Source organism: Carassius auratus, chromosome 43 (assembly GCF_003368295.1).
Source record: "Carassius auratus strain Wakin chromosome 43, ASM336829v1, whole genome shotgun sequence".
NCBI classification, from domain to species: domain Eukaryota; kingdom Metazoa; phylum Chordata; class Actinopteri; order Cypriniformes; family Cyprinidae; genus Carassius; species Carassius auratus.
In genome coordinates, this window is record NC_039285.1 from 9916167 (window position 1) to 9931202 (window position 15036).

Genomic DNA, 15036 nt, shown 5'->3' on the forward strand with positions numbered 1-15036 from the left:
CTCAAATAAAACATACTGTCTTCGAAAATAAATAACATTGACAAAATATCACCTGCAGCTAACTGATCTATTACGCACACAGCTTGACAATGTCAAACTATTTAATGTTGTTTATTCTTAATATTAATAAGGGAACAATATGCCACTCCTAACTAAATCATTAATCTGCTATTAGGCTCCGCAATTTAGGGGATATTGTGGCTTAAGTCAATTTAAGCTGCAGAGGTCAACAATGCAAACTATCTAAATAGCACTGAGAGCAATCTAAGCCTACAACCTAATTAAATACTCACACTAATTACCCATCCTGTCCTTCTCTTCCTCCTGTAGTGCGGTCTGCTCATTAAAACAAGCATGTCTGCTCATTTCATGATGGATGAGATGTTTTGCCATTACTGCCACTTCTTCACTACTATATATATATATATATATATATATATATATATATATATATATATATATATATATATATATATATATATATACACACACAGACACAGACACACACACACAATGGGTATAGAAAATAATCACCCCCCTTTAAAATGATCACATTTTGTTCCTTTGCAGCCTGAAATGAAGACAGACACAGCTTTTGTTTTATCCAGCTGTATTTACTCAGTGCAACTTATAACATACAAGTGAAAGGTATAACACCAACATGTCAGAGAAAAAAAAAAAACAGAATCACTGTGAGTCAGTATTTATTGTTTAACTAGCTTTTGCTTTAATTACAGCCTTTAGTCTGTTGGGATACTGTATGTCTACTAACTCTTTGCACATCTAGACTTTGCAATATTTGTCGACTCTTCTTTGTAGAACCAAGTTCAGTTCAATTTGATGATGACCGTTTGTGGACTGCAGTCTTCAAGTCATTCCACAAATTTTCAATGGGGTTTAAGTCTGGGCTCTGACTAGGCCATGCAAGGACATTCACCATATAGACATCCTTCTATCCTGACAAGTGCACCAGTCCCTGCTGCAGAGAACCACCCACTTAACAAGATATCACCACCTCCATTCAACTGTAGGACTGATGTCATTTGGATGGTGAGCTGTATTTCATTTCCACAAGACATTTAATTTGGTGTTGAGGTCAAATAACAAAAGTTTAGTCTCATCTGCCTCAGAATCTTCGAGGTGTGTTTTGGTAAAGCTCAGTTGTGACTGCATGTAGCCTTTCTTGAGGAGAGGGTGTTTTCTTGCAACCCTCCCATACAAGCCACATTTGTGGAAAGTTTGTGATATTGTCACATGCACACAATTGATCACTCTTTATCATAAATTCCTGCAAATGCTACAGAGTTGCTGTACGCCTCTTTGGTCATCTCTTTCAATAGTTTGGCTCTTACATCCAGTTTGGAGTGACATGCTGATCCAGGGAAGATCTGTGTTGTACCAAATATCTTCCACTTCTTAAAATGCTCCTATAATGGGTAATGAAAGGTTCATATTTTGGTTTTGGGAGTCCACAACAATAGGTTGACATGCATGCAAGGTCGAAAAACACTTTCATTGTCTTAAAATATGATTTATTTATTTTTTTTGCACAACAGCTCCTAAATGACTTGATTAACGATTAATTTTTCCAAACCCCTCGTTTGCGTGATGCCAAACTGCGGTGATTGGTTTGATGACCCAGTCTGTTGTGATTGGTCTACTGCGTGCAGTGCATGTCAATAGCAGAATGCCCATAACCGTTGCTTAGCCCACAGCTCGGTGGTAAACACCCAAACAGCCATGGTAGCCTATATGTAGCTCTGCAAGGCTAATGCATACTCTGGCTGCATCCAAAAATTAAAAAATACATCCTTTGGAAGACGCATTCCAAGGTAGGAAGGAATGTCCGAATTCAGTGTTAGCTTCAGTTCCTGTCTCCTGAGATGCCTTCATCTGGCCGGTTTTGAAGGAAGCAAAGATGTATCCTTCTCTGCCTTTGATATCCCACAGTAATCCATTCTGTTCCATTCCGTGACAGTTAAGCTAAAGAATAAAGATGGCATCTGAAAGTTGCGGCCGATGGTCAGTTTGTGTGTTAAAGTATGTTTTTGATAAACTTTTTCCCCTTTCGATGTTATTTCAAGAGAGAATTTAATATTGCAGTAATGAAAAATTAACTTAGTTATCACCAAATCTCTCTATATTTTGCTGTATATCATTAAACCGTTACTCCTGCCTCAGAAGCCTGTCCGAAATCCGTTACATGAGGTGCCTTTGTGCAAAAGTGCTGCCTGCAAAGTCATTGGCTCATACGGCAGCAAGGCAGCAAGTCAGCTGCCTATGCAGTTTCTGTGTACAATGAATCAAGACAGTGTATGTGTAAAACTCCCAGCACTTTTCTCCTCCAAATTCAAAATCTTTCTACATGTATTTTTATTTTATTTTATTTTATGTAAAGGGTGTTTGGCCCCCTTTGCACGTTTACTTTGTAAACCCTGTGTCAGTGCTTCTGCAGCAATGTAGGATGATTTTGAAGTTGAAAAAATTATGATGTTTTTCAACATACCCTGACTGTACCCTAACGGATTTCCCCTCAAAGTACAGAGCCCAGTGTGTTCTCCACGAGAATTCACTACTGTGATTGAGAGAGGAGAGGTTCAAGTTTTCCCATGTCTGCACACGCAACAAGTGGGTGGGCATAAATATGCTAATGTTTCGATTTGATTTCACCGTGAAACAACTAAAGATTAGTTTTAAAAACAACTCGTTTTCATGACTCTCTTCACATCACTCAATCTGCCTGTGCTCTTCTGTGTCAGCCACGCCACAAGGATGCGCTGTTTTCTTTCAGATCAAAGCATAAATAAACGTAGAAACAGTCCACGGTAGAACCACTGATGGCAGATGGACTATTCTGACTATGCTTTACATACTTTTCTGGACTTTGACAGTGTAACTTACTTTGCAGTCTATGGGACAGTCACAAGCCTCCCGATTATCATCCAAAATACTGTATATTAAATTGTGTTTCGAAGACAAACAAAGCTTTTACAGGTCTGGAATGACATGGGGTGTAAGTGAATAATCACAAAATTTTAATTTTGGGGTGGAGTACTCCTTTAATAGTGTTCCCAAATGTAAATTATTACTTAAGTTTTTTATTTTTTTTTTCACTTTATATAGTAATTTGATGCTTTAGAAAAATGTTACACCACACAAGTGCACCACATGCAGTTTTTTTTTTAGGTGTTTACCTCTCAGCTAGTGCCCTGGGGGGCCCTCAAGAGCTCTGACACTATTTGAATACTGATTACTATTATTGCCTATACATTGTGTTAAAATATGAATAATGTACAGTGAATTTTTAAAATAAATGTATAATTTATTAGAGATTAGTGGCAGAAATGTTCATGTACTCTGATTGCCCTGCTTTCTCCATAAGTTGCCTTTGGTTGAAAGAAACATTTTCTAATAAGAGGATAGGGGAAGCTGAATTTTCTCTTCCCATGAAAACAGAAACTCAAGCACTGAATCATTTTCTGTGGTATAGGAATATACACCAGTAAACTGCAATTTCATGCATCATAATAATTCCTACTGTTGCGCCGCGGAAGACATCAGCCGTTTGCCCGCTTGCATTGTCTTCCAGGAATAGACTCCACCAAATTAATATGATCAGCTAGCAATGAATTGGAAAGTTTTTTTTTTTTATAGAACTGAATTGTGTGATAATGAAAATGGTAAAGGAAATAAGAGTCTACCAGGAGAGAACTGCTGAAATCTCCTGCTGATTTGATTAAAAAAAAGGGTGGTTGGTGTAATGGCTAATCTGTCTAATAGTTTTCATCATTTCAAAGAAGTACATCTCTCTATTCATATCTTTGGTGTAAAACGGAGATCATGTTCATCTAAAATCATAAAGAGAGAGAGGGGAAAACAGCAGGTTTCATTATTTGGTGTAAAAGGGGTTTCTGGTGGGTTTTATCTTACAAATAACACTGACTTGTGGAGGGTTGACAAGAGCCACTCATGACAAAATGTGAAGGTCCCAGAGGCTGCAGACATGAGAGTGGAAAGGAATTAGGGATGCACCATTGTAAAGCACTACAGCTATATAATCACTAATGCTCTCCTTTTCATCCCTTCATGAAAAAAATGTAATCTCACCCTTCACTGATATTGGTGTGAATGTTCTTTTGAGACATCTTAAATACATAAAACATCTAATGAATGCATCGCAAATTATCTCTGCCAGGACCCTAATAAAACTGTTTTCCTGGGACCCACATTTTCCAGCAAAAAAAAATAAAATAATGTATTCAGTATGACGTGTTTATTATACATGCTATGTCTTTGCACTTTATTTTGTTACAAAACCATTTTTGTATCTACATAAAAATATTTGAATTTGAAAATGCAGACAAAATCATGGATTAAATTTTTTTACCTCATATGTGTAAACAGAATTTACCATTTTAATCATTATTTCTGACAATCGATCAATAAATAAATTAACATTCTTAAAGTTGCAGTGTAAAGGTGATAATATATTAATGTTATTGTTTTAAAGTGGAAACAATAATTACAATAACTATTGCAGTTGGCAGAAACGTCTCAGGTTACGAATGTAACCATGGTTCCCTGAGAGGGAACGAGACACTGCGTCCTCTGAAGGGACACTATGGGGAACAACTCGTCGTGACCCGTGTCTGAAGCATACTTTGAAAAACGCCAACGTGTTGGCCGGCGACAGCCTCTGACGTCGCTACCGGCACGACTATAAATACGCGCCCGTAGGACCCGTCACTTATCTTCTTCATGAAGCTTGCGTCCGAAGCATGGCAGGGAGCTAGAGGACGCAATGGTTACATTCGTAACCTGAGACGTTCCCTGTCAAGGGAACTTCGAACTGCGTCCTCTGAAGGGACACTATGGGGAACCGTATACCCACGCCGCCATGCTGAGGGGAGTGCAGGCCAGAATCATGGCAAACACTAAGTACCAACTCTACCATTTCACCGGGAGTCGACCCTGGGACGGTTCAACGGCTGTCCATGACATTATCCCTTAAGCTACATACCCAACTTACCTGTAGGGCCTCAGCCCGGGGTAGAGCTGAAGGCTTGGAATCACGAAAGATTCCTTTAAAGGGATACGGCTAAGAACCTAGCACTGTTTATTACCAAGTCTTGCCTGTCACAAAGGAGGGGCTCTTGTGGCACTCTGATAGAGCAGCTCCTAGATGGAATGGCCCGGGAGCAGAGCAATTGAAGGACGGAACGTATAGATGAAGCCTCGGCCACACCTGTACCATGGCGTCCAGCCCCAATGGAGCTGGATGAGTCAGAGGAAGCCAGAGGGGATAGTGCGACGCTCTCTTGAGCTGCAAAACCGATCCACCCAGGTCTGGCCAACCTCTCAAACTCTGCTTCAACACCTTGGTGCGAAGGCGCAATTCCCCGAGCCTCAGCCCCTGCCTCAGCAGGATGCCTGCTCTCACAGTGCCTTTCAAAACAGTATGTAGTACTGGAGCGCTCTGATGAAAAAAAAGAGAATTCAGTCTCCCATGAGAGGAGGACTCCGAGCTCCGAGCATCATGCTCATGGGCGACCCTTTTTGAAAAGGCTAAACTGCTAAACTACCGCGAGAATTGCCCACACAGCTCCCCATGTCGAGGGGCGGTGCTTGAGGTGTATAACAAATACACACTGGTTGAATGAAGCCCAAGGAACCCCTGGGCTAATCATCTTAAGAAAGGGAACGAAGTAGAGTGCGTAACCTTTACCTAACAGGATTCCAGAAAGTGCACAGAGCCTTGCGTGCACACTTACCACTTATGTGGATTTCAGACAGTGTGCAAAGCATAAACGTGCACACTGACCACCATGTGGTTTTGAGAAAGTACACAGGCTTAGCGTGTGTACTGAAAGGTTACCTGACAACCACAGGATGTGGGAGCTCACCTTCAGAGAGACCTGTGAAGCCTACTATCTGATAACCACAATATATGGGAGTTCACCTACAGAGAGGCCTACTACCTGTTACCAGATAACCACCTCAGTGGAAGGTAATATGGAACTCGACTTCAGGGAGGCCTGGTGAGGCCTACTCCCTGACAACCACAAACCGTGGGAGCTGAGTGCAGAGCCTTGTGTGCACACTTACCACTTACGTGGATTTGAGACAGTGCGCAAAGTGTTCACATGCACACTGACCACCATGTGGTTTTGAGAAAGTACACAGGCTTAGCGTGTGTACAGAAAGGTTCCTAAGCATCGCAGAGGCGCTGGATCGCACGGGAGAAGCGAGCTCCAACCCTCAAGCGAGGGGAGCATTACCTGAGACAGTACGTACTGAAGGACTCCGTAACTACCACCTCCCTGGATGCGCCAAGCAGCCAGACGGCCCCTCAGGCTGATCTGGCCGGACATCCATGAAATTCCCTGCAGTGCTGTGCCAGTTCTGACGATCAGCCAGGCTCCTTGGGAGCGGTGTGGGACGAGCAACCCAGAGCGCTTGCTTCTACTAGCGCGAGCTGCAACACTAGCCTTCTGCGCCCGTCTTCGATTCTAAGATGGGCCAGGACCCCTTTGTTGTCCGGGCTCTGCTGCTGCGTATGATTTACCATTTAAGTGGGATGTATCCTGGAAGGGCTTAGATGGCAAAGAGGGAGATTTTAGAGAGGATGTTCCCCCACTGAGAGATAGCTAGCCAGCATCTCATAGCCGTTCTCATGCATGCCATTGATATCAGCATAACTCGTATGCTGAAACCGATGGATTCGAGAGAAAAATGGCCTCTTCCATTCCTTTTCGACTTCTGCATGTAAGTCAGGCAAGAATGGGAGGCTGGCGGGCTATTGTCAGACAATAATGTTCATCGAGGTGACCTCATTTACATTTGCATTTATTCATTTAGCTGACGCTTTTATCCAAAGCGACTTACAATTGCTATACATGTCAGAGGTCGCACACCTCTGGAGCAACTAGGGGTTAAGTGTCTTGCTCAGGGTCACATTGGTGTCTCACAGTGGATTCGAACCCAGGTCTCTCACACCAAAGGCATGTGTCTTATCCACTGCGCAATCAACACCCCCAACACCTCATGATGTTACCCTTCTGGCACGCATCAACACGCATCAACACCTCATGATGTTACCCTTCTGGCACGCAGGTAATGTTACCCTTCTGGCACGCTGGAAAGTCCTTTTTTTTTTTTTTTTTGCCGTGGAGAGATCCATAACCTCTAACAGCTCCCCATACACAGAGCAGGAGAAATGCGCAGCCTCAGCTTCTTCGCCACTCTCAAATATCTCCTGCTCTTTCTGGTAGAACCCAGCAGAGCACTAACTTCAGTGTCAGATTGGGTTAATGACAACGCGTCTTCCTCCCGAAGTTCGCTCTCGTTTGCCGCCGGGGAGTGTGAGAGGAAAAGTCCCTCTCTACACTCCTCAGCGAGATCCACCTGTGATCCCCACGAGCTCATTCTCCTCCGTGCCTCGGCAACGACGGGTCCTGCGCCGCGAGATCCAGATGGCTGTCCCTATTTCCTCGAAAAGAGAGACAAACGAGAGCAGAGCTTTTTCACAGAAAAACTCTCGCAGTGCACGCAGTTTGACCCCTCAAGGAAAAGATCATTTCAAGAAAGCCACAAGATAGTGTACTTCTTTTATTCAGTTTATTGTATATTTTCTTAATACCCTAAAATTTGAAATTTTGTCTGAGGTATAAATTTGTATTTATTTTGTTAAGTAAGTTCATTTTGAAGAAAAATTATTCAAGAAAATTATTAAAGTGTCATAAAAAAAAACTTTGTTTTAATGGTAACGCTTTCCAGTGTTCATTTGTTAACATAACAATAACAATACTTCTACAGCATTTATTAATTTTTGCTCATTTCTAAATTTATAATAATGTGATTTCATCCTCTTGGAATTATAAGGCTCTATCTGCATTCCGAGTAGTTTTGAGATATTGAGCTTCAAAGTTTTTGTGTTCCATTCGACGGTGTAGATAGAACCTTATTGTTTTTTAAATAAAAAGTCCCATAATGTACACAACATTAAAAAAATCTATCACATAATGTAAATACGTTGACAGAGAATAAGAACATGTGATTAACTCAATTTTGACAAAAATGTCAGATAGAACCTTATAATTCCAAGGGGACGATTTTTTAATTAGTTAATGCACTGTGAAATGACATGAACAATGAACATTTGTACTTCTATCAACTAACAACCAAATATTAATAAATACTTACATTTATTTCTGATAATTCATCTTTTAACTAATGCATTACCTAATGTTAAGTATAACCTTTTTGTAAAGTGTTACAAAATCCCACTTTCAGATATATTAATTATTATTACCACCAGTAAGAGCTGAAGAAAATCATCTTTCAGTATCACTTTAGTGTGTCATCACATCCGCTCACTAAAGGAAAGATAATTACACTTGTTTTATAATAATGACTAATTTAAGATATAAGAGAACAATCATGTGTGCTTAAGAGTATTATTATCAAAACCAATTTGATCATTAATGATTTACATGCAGTATTAGTCTTCCTGAAAAAAATTCTCACAGGGCTCACCTGCTTATAAGGGGCCCTTTTTACTTATACCTACTCCTCTGCTTTCTTGTTAGTTTGTATATATATACCATCTGTCTTTTTACTTCCTCTGCTCATACTTGGTTAGAGTGAGTGACAGTTGACCATTTAACCTCAGTATATGAAAGCTCTTCTGCTGATATCGCAAGATGCTTTTCTCTTCACAGTCACACATTGCTTCATTCTGGAGCACGTCTCAGATATGATATTGTGAATGCCATGATAACACAAGAGCTGAAAGACCCTCATGATAGCACTTGGTTAGTTGGAAGAGTCAGTCACATCACAGCTGAAGTGAATAGAGTGATGCTGCAGGTGTCAGATCTCAGATCTCAGGAGAACATGATTGACGGGCACTTTTTAGCAAAAACAAAGCAGAACTGGAAACACAAACAGTTGCTATATAGTAATTTTATTATTTAATTATAATTATTTAATTATAAGAATGTTATTTTCAGGATGTTGGCGTATGTTTCTGGTCACTACAGAACTGATCAGATTAAACTGACTTTAACTGATAAACTGACTGTTTTCTATTCTCCTCTTGCATTAGCAGCACACATTTTCCATGGTTAACATTGAAACGCTGCTTTGACGCAATCAATATTGTAAAAAGAGCTATATAAATAAAGGTGACTTGACATGTCTTGACTTGATTTCAAAGTGAAATTACTTACACATTGCAAAATGTTCTAGGTTGCAAATACATGGGTGAATGCTTTAAGCATAGCCCTAATAGATCATCACATCAGAGTCAGCTAGAAACACCTTGCTTTCATTCCAAACATGACAAGACATTGTTTAGCTTTTATGCCAACAAATGCAAAGACCTCAGTTGTGCCCCAACTGTAGCCAAAAAAAAAAAAAAAAATTGTTTATATTGTGTCAAATACTTAAATGTGCAAAGGCAAAGTTACCTTTTTAAAGATTCTTTTGTTGTTGTTGAAATTATCTGAATTTTGTATAGCAAAAACTGGCCAGTGGATTTTTGTTCCAACGTGCTTTGCCTAGGGCTTGTATCAGGAAAGTTTAAATCAAATGTTAGAGTTGAAATACCTGTTATAGTTCAGTGTTTAATCATGCACTGTGACTGTATGATATTTAAAAGAGTTTCTGTTATGTTAAAATACAATTTTGTTTGTGGTTACCATTATGCTGAAGAGTGGAGCTTGTGGTTAGGTAGTGGGTGGCCACTTAATTTAAATTTGTTGATTCACTCAATCACTCAAAAGTCTTATTAAGTCTTTACTCAATGGATGGGATGCAATCTACCCTTTATCCAAAGCGACTAACAAATGAGAACAATGGAAGCAATCAGATCAATGAGAGAACAACAATAGTACACAAGTGCCATGACAAGTCTCAGTTAGTATAGCGCAGTACACAAAGCAAAGTGTTTTTTTTTAAGAATAGAATAGAATAGAATAGAATAGAATAGAATAGAATAGATTAGAATACAATAGAATAGAAAAGAAAAGATAAATTCTAGCATTAGTTGGTCAAGTGCTGGTGGAAAATATTTGTCTTTAGATGTTTTTTTAAAAATGACTAGAGAAACAAATTGAGATTGGGAGGTCATTCCACCAGCTGGGCACAGGTCAGTGAGAGTGATTTTGAACCTATCTCGGATTGCCCCACAAGGCGCTGTTCACTTGCAACTAGTGAATTTAGGTATATTGGTGCAGCGCCAGTGGTCATCTTGTGGGCAAGCATCAGTACCTTGAATTTGATGCACGTGGCTTCATGGTTGCTAGTGTAACCTGATGAGGAGAGGAGTAACGTGACCTTTTTTTAGTTCATTGAAGACAACTTTCACTGCTGCATTCTGGATCAATTGCAGAGGCTTAATAGAACATGCAGAAAGGCCCACCAAGAGAGCATTACAATAGTCCAGTCTGGAGAGAATGAGCTTGGACAAGAAGTTGTGTGGCTTGCTCTGACAAGAAGGGTCTAATCTTCCTAATGTTTTATAAGGCAAATCTGCAGGACCGGGTCGTTGTAGCAATATGGACTGTGAAGCTTAACCGATGATTGATCACAACTACTAGGTTTCTGGCTGTCCTGGAAGGAGTTATGGTTGATGAACCCAGCTGTATGGAGTAGTTATGATGAAATGATGGGTTAGCTGGAACCACAAGCAGTTCTGTCTTAGTAAGGTTGAGCTGAAAGTGATGGTCATTCATTTGGCTAGAAACGTTTCTTAGACAGGCTTCAATGCGATCAGCTACCGTCGAATCATCTGGTTGGAATGAGAAGTAGAGTTGAGTGTCATCGCCATAGCAGTGATAAGAAAAGCCATGCTTCTGCATGAGAGAACCTAATGACGTCATGCAGATGGGGAAGATAAGTGGTCCAACCACTGAGCCTTGAGGAACCCCAGTAGCAAGAAGTTGTGACTAAGAAACCTCACCCATCCAAGACACCCTGGAGGACCTACCTGAGAGGTAGGACTTGAACCACAGGTGTGTGGTTCCAGAGATGCTCATCTTTCTGAGGGTGGACAGGTGTGAATCTGGTGGTTAACTGTGTCAAAAGTAGTAGACAGATCCAGAAAGATGAGTACTGAGGATTTGGAAGCTGCTCTTGTCAGTCACAGGGCTTCAGTAACCGAGAGCAGGGCAGTCTCAGTTTAGTGGCCGCTTTTGAAGCCAGATTGGTTGCTGTCCAGGAGGTTCTTCTGTACAAGAAACATAAAGAGTTGGTTGAACACAACTCATTCAGAGTGAAGAGAGGTGTTAATAATCAGAGTAAGTGAAGGTATGACTGAAGAGAAAAATGGCCTGAAGCAGGAGAGTGGGGATATGATCAAGTGGACAAGTAGTAGGATGATTGGAAAGGATAAGTTTTTAAACGTCTGTCTCAGAGAATGGAGAGAAGGTGGAGAGAGTGTATGTAGTAGTTGTTATGAAGTTATCATCAGTCTGCCATGTGGCGAATTAGTCACTGAATTTACTTAAGACGTTTAGGTTTTGTTAACTTAATTGAATCTGTGATCTGAGGAACATTACAACTCAGAATGAATGACTCCTAGAGTGCATTGCGACATGTATAATTATGCAATTGCTTTATTTTACAGTTGTTGTTATTATTTAAAAATTTTATTTGCTGCCCTCTGTTAGTATTATCACAAAAGAGCAAATGATATGGTTATTTTTACAATTGATAAAGGGAACAATTGAAATTTAATTCCTAAAACCTTTTAGGAAAATCAACACCCATTTATGACGTCAGCTTATGTGATGTTCTCTCAAATATTTCAGTTGTATTGAAAATTCAACATTCAGCAAGACTTTGGGAGATGAGTGAATGCAACTACTGAAAGATAACTGCAGACATGGAGGAAATTAGTGAAAATTATATATTTTTTTACACTGCAATAATTATTGCACTTTACTGCACTTTTTATTTCATTTCACTACATAATTTCATAATGCCAATTAATGTATACCTTTGTCTTTTATTCATTTTAATTATTTTTTTACTTAAAGAGTTTCTTTCTCATTTATTTTGCATCACAGATCGAACTTCTCTTAACCCCTGTGGCATTGCTTGATATCCATATTACTGAGCAGCTCTGATGAATGCCATCTTTCACTAGTTCCTCTCACAAATCAGAGATTCAGAATAAGATATGCATTATGTGGTTCTAATTTTATACCCTGGCCTCTCTTATTCACTCTCATTCAGCCGACACATGGGGCCGAGAAAATGGTTCAAACTCTGATAATCTATAAAAGCCTCAAACTTCTGAGTTTGTTTTTCTAAGGCCACTATTCACTAGCAAAACCCATCCACAGCATTTGTGTTAGGTAATTGGTTGTTATTAAGCACCACAGTGAGACTGTAAGACTGATGGGGAATTGGCATTCTAAGTTTGCATGCATTCAATATCTGCAGGTATACAGGGAGCAATACTGCAGTTAGTATAAACATTAATTTTAACATTCTGTAATACTGCTACAGTTTTCCAGGAGGCCAGTTTGTGCTAATCATGCACTGAAAGACTGTTTGGGGAGAGAATAATTAAAAGGGAGATAGAATAATTCGAGGTCAAATAGTTATTGTAGCATTACTGATTTTTCCCTCATTGTTGGTTTGATTACATAAAGATTAGTGAGGGCTGACAGAATTTTGTTTTTTTCGTTCCAATTCAAATTACAGAAACTAACAGGGGACGATGCTGAAGAAAAAGGATCATTACACTCAAAATAGCTAAATAATAAGTTTATTTTCTATTACAAGATAAATAAGCATGCTGTTAAGCAACAGCTGAGGATGGCAAATGATATACATATTGTAGTAGAAGACTTCCTGCTTTTTTTCCTAGTGGTAAAGATGTACAGCCAATTCACTTTTGTTCAATAGTTTTCAGAGTTGGCCTGAGGTCAGGAAGTGGAATTGTCTTTACATTGACAGACCTAGCGTTATGTGTTTAGACAAGGTTATCAATGTAAATCAATAGCTGAATATATTGAACTAGCTCTGCTCGAAGAGATTTGTTTAAATCATTTCCAACAGACTGCAGATTCAGTGGACTCCACTGGCCCCATGTTTGACCAAGTTTTCTGTAATGCAGCACATTCCTAGATAGGATTAGGATCCATGTTCAGACTTGTGGTGTTAAGATCTTACCATTGTAGTCCATGCAGGCCGAAAACACAAGCATATAAAATACCCTGAACATATTTTGAGTGCATCTGCAAAAGTTTTAAACCACAAATTCTCTGTTTATTTATTTCGGTTCTGTACACAGATGTTATAAACACTGGCTTGTCACTCCTGCAAATAACCAAATTCAATGATTACAGAACAGGCTTCAGCCCTCAGAAGAGGAGTGACAGTGCATTTACCTGTTCTGTGCACATGGCCTTTGTTTATAAACTATTCTTGTCTAAATGTTTTGGATGCTGAATAAAGGAACTTGGAGGCATGTAAAGTCATTGTGCTCAAGCCAGATTTGATGTAATTCATTCATTGTTCAGATGCAGTCCCTGGAGTTTTGTTTCTGTAATGGATTCTGGCAGATGAATGATTTTGTTTAGAGCATTTTGTCAACTCTAACATCAACTGTTTGGATTTGCTTGCTTCTATTCAGGTAACATTAGACCTTATTGTCTGTTTCGCTGTGTAGCTGAAAAGCCTGAAGGTGAGTAGACACTTGAATTTAAAACAGCCGCCACCTGGTTTTGTCAGAAGATTTTTTTAAACAATTGATGGTAATATATATATATATATATATATATATATATATATATATATATATATATATATATATATATATATATATTAGTTGTTTCATTATTTTGATTATTTTAATTAAGTGTATTAATTATATTATATTATTCATTTATTCATTTTATATTTATAATGATATTTTTTCCATTTATAATTCATAGAATTTATTCATTTATAATCATTTATTTTCTTTTTTCACATAATCATACAATCTGCCAGTGCTTTTTTATTGTTTAGTTCAGGGGATATTAATCTTCTTTCAATATTTCATCATCACAGGACAATTTTGTGAATCCTTACTTTTCCATAGCTTTGGTATAATAACACCCCTTTGTCAGATTTGTGCTGTTTAAAGAAAATCTGACCATTGAAATATGCTTCTAGCATTGTTCAATAAATCCATCCCCTGCTTTCTGCTGTTTCTCAACTTTTCCTGTTAACATCTTTTAAGTCTTTTAGTTCATATAGTTTTGGGAGTCTGACAAGACAGAAATCTGCTGACAGGATTTGGTAAAGAGAATAGATTAAATATTCCAAGTGTGGAGATTGAGTCTAACAACAACATTGTACAGCTGATCCAAAATCATAATTCTATCCACTGATACTTTTGGAATTAGTTGTGTTTTTTCCCCCATAATTGCTGCCTGCAGCTATATTTTGCATTGGTATTATGCCTCCTGAAAGTAGAAGCATTTTCTATTTCCCTGGTTTTTAGGCTCACAGCTTCTTTTGCTGCAGTATGACCTGGATTTGTTGTGGTAAGTCTATAAGCTCGCTTATATATACCATGAGTCTAATTAGAAAATTGATGAGGTCAAAGGTAAAGATGATGTAAAGAACAAGTATATTTCTGTGTGATATACTACAGCATGATGATGTCAGATTTAGCAGTGAAAAACACTATCAGTTGCTGAACGAATGATGAAATTAATATTTCTGATAGTGCAAAGAAATGCTAATATTAAATTAGTTTGTTTTTTGGATAAATTATATCAATTTTATATTTATTTCTAAATTTTAAACACATGAACTAACTTCCATTTATTGGTGTGACTTTGCTTTTTTATATAAGTTGACAAATGTACAGATAAACGGCGTAGTTATGTATCAATGTAATATTGTCATTAAACAAGTTATTTCAAACAGAGATCTTTTTTGGCATGTTATGTGCTGAACACAATAACTGTGAGCCGGAGCAGGTCATAACACATGTATCTCTACACCACATAGATGATACAAGAGAAGGGC